Source organism: Parasteatoda tepidariorum, chromosome 7 (genome assembly GCF_043381705.1).
Source record: "Parasteatoda tepidariorum isolate YZ-2023 chromosome 7, CAS_Ptep_4.0, whole genome shotgun sequence".
NCBI lineage: Eukaryota > Metazoa > Arthropoda > Arachnida > Araneae > Theridiidae > Parasteatoda > Parasteatoda tepidariorum.
Window position 1 is genome coordinate 3,997,506 of NC_092210.1, and position 2,967 is coordinate 4,000,472.

The 2,967-nt window shown below is 30.1% G+C and overlaps 1 protein-coding gene across 1 annotated transcript in view; it reads right to left on the minus strand.

The window, feature by feature from the left end:
- The window catches only part of LOC107456088 (iroquois-class homeodomain protein IRX-6), a 54,286-nt gene that overhangs the window by 50,776 nt on the left and 543 nt on the right, over positions 1–2,967 (minus strand). The gene's annotated exons all lie outside the window — the stretch shown is intronic.

Sequence of the window (2,967 nt, forward strand, 5' to 3'; positions counted from 1 at the left end):
TGGCGCTACAAATCCGTGCGGATACAATAACAATTAATTGAATTTTGATTATCATAGTAATTAATGAATTGAAGTTTGATAATCAAAGCAATAATTTGAATTTTGACTATTATAGCATCCGAACTGAACCATAGATTCCACTATAACGACCAGAATTTAATTTATTTATTTATTTAAATTTCACGAAAAGCAAACAGGCGTTAAACATTTTTGCGCTGTCAAAACGAAATATTTTTTCATTAAGAGTGAGTCAATGGCTGGCCGCAATCTGAACGAAATATTTCAAATCACTATTTCTTTTTGATGCTACAGCTCGATAAACGCGCTGTTACTATAATAAATGCTGTTTAGTGTTTTAATTATTGAGAATTAAACGGGGACATTGCCTCCTCGTTTGCAAACTGGACTCACTCACTCACTCTTATTACCTTAGTAAATTTCTTTTCAAAGGATTCAATAAATTCAGCAGTATTTTTCTTCTTTGAAAACTCTACTTGACTCTTTTCGTGATGTACTGTTGTAATAGGTGTGTTATTTTGGTGTCAAATCACGTGGTATACATTTTGAAGCTTTCTTTCTTTAGCGTAAATCCAGAACGGGTATTCGAGTCATACAGTCCCTGGCCAAATTATTAAACGCACTGTAAGATTCTTCGTAAAATCTGAATTATCACGTGATACCATACAGCTTTATTGTTTTCACGAGACTAAAACCGCTTGCACTTGTTTATATTCGTGTATTAATTGGTTAACATTGTAATACAATGCGTTAAAAATAAATACAAATAGGAAGTATAGAAAAAAATCTCCTCTATAAAAACCCATTACATGTATGTTCATATATAAAAGTATTGCCTATAAACTCGTGCAAAACATGCAATTATTAAAACATTACAGTGCGTCCAATAATTTAGTCTAACTATTATAATATACTAATAGAATGCCTGATATAATAATTATTCTATATTTATATAATATATCGTCTAATTTATCCAATCGTAGAATCTACATTATATATCGTCTATTTCATCAATTGATACACGAACGTAAGCAATATTACAAACCGGTTTCAGTCACATAAAAACAATAAAGCTATATAGTATCAGCTGATCATTAATATTTTACATAGAATCTAATAGTGCGTCTAATAATTTGGCCAGGGACTGTATCTGAAAAAAATTTTGAATTTGAAAATGATGAAATACTTTTCATTAATTTCTTAGACACCATTTTTTCCAAAAGAAAGTATATACGATTTCTTTCCACACCCCTTGAAAAACTTCTCAAGCGTGTTTCACTGTAGTATCTAAATAACACAAGAAATTTAGACCAAAAAAAAGAAGAAAAAAGAAAAAAAGACGGAATTATTCCCAAATGAAATTATTGAAGGCATTTACTTTTTCGATTGTATAAACAATATTTATACCAGACGGTCTGGACATTGTGCATCGGCACTGTCTGTTGACAGCACTGAAACAGCTAGTATACTTCAAACTAGTTTTGTTTACACTCATTATATTATGTCTTTTCCATTCCTGTTCTTTTTTCAATGAATTGAAATGATTTCTGAGGAAGAAAAACAAACCAACATGGATCATTTTAATACCTTCTTTATCTGAACATAAGATTTCAAATTTTAAAAATGATTCGTATTGAACGACGTATTAATAACGATTCGTATTCAGTGATGTTTCAAACATGATTTCAAATTTTAAAAACAATTGGTATTGAATGTCGTGAGTAAAAACGTTGATTTGAATTGAATGACGCATTAAAAACGATTCGTATTGAATGATGTATGAAAAACGATCCGTATTCAACTTTTTGAAACTTTCATTAATAATTTATGGTTTGAAATTCAACGGTAAATGCAAAATTCTGATTTCAAAGATAATCGAATTCAAAAGTCTATAGTTCTTCTTTCTTTCATTTTTTTTTTAATTAGAAAGAAGAAAAATTGAGTTATATTAGAAGTAGTTTCAATCGCCTGATAAGCCACACTCGTATTTTGCCTTTTTTTTCCTTGAAAAATTAATAACTTTAATTGCTATTTATATTATTATTTAATTTTATATTTTATAACCGTCGTTGAACAGCCGACCCAATTTTGGGTTTACGACTTCCAATCTTTAGCTCCGTAGCCTTTTAATTTTAAAGCTAATCCAGAAAACAAGGGAACTCCTGAATCATGCTTGTGGAAGAAATTTGTTTTTGATGGAGCTAACCCGCATTTGCGTTACAGGGAGAGGAAAACCACGAAAACCCCCACGGTTATCCTGATGGCAAGCGCAATCTCACCCAGGATCCGTCTACCACTGAGGATATTTCACATCAGCACTGCGGTCAGTTCAAGCTGGGTGCGGAATTCGAAAGAACCAGTCATTGCTGGGATTCGAACTCGGTTCACTTCATTGGAAGGGAAGAGCTCCACCCCCTTTGACACCACGGATCTATATTATTATTGTAGTAACCAAATTTGTCCAAAATTGTAATAACCTAATTTTTGAATTTTAGTAGTCAAAATTTAGAGGAGTCCACATTTGTTACCATTCCTTAATTATTGCTATAAATTATTGCTTATAAATTAATTCAAAACTATAATGCTATTTATTGCTTATAGTTATGCTAATTATTGCTATAGTATAGTTATGCTAATATAATGCTAATTATTGCTTATAAATTATTTCAAAACTATAAAATGTCTCCATTTTTTTTTACTGAACAAAATTTGAAGTAAGTGCTTGAGCATTTAGAGCTTTCTTTAATTCCATAATCTGTAAAATATTTAGTAAAGAAGACTTTTCATTAAAACTTAAATTATAATTAGTATTTTATTCGTTCAATATCATCTTTAAACAATGTTACGAAATAAAATAAGGGAAAGAAAGAATAGACGTTTTTTTTATTGCGTAGTTAACCCTCCCTTTGAGGATACATATTTTCCTTTCATTTATATATATATATATAT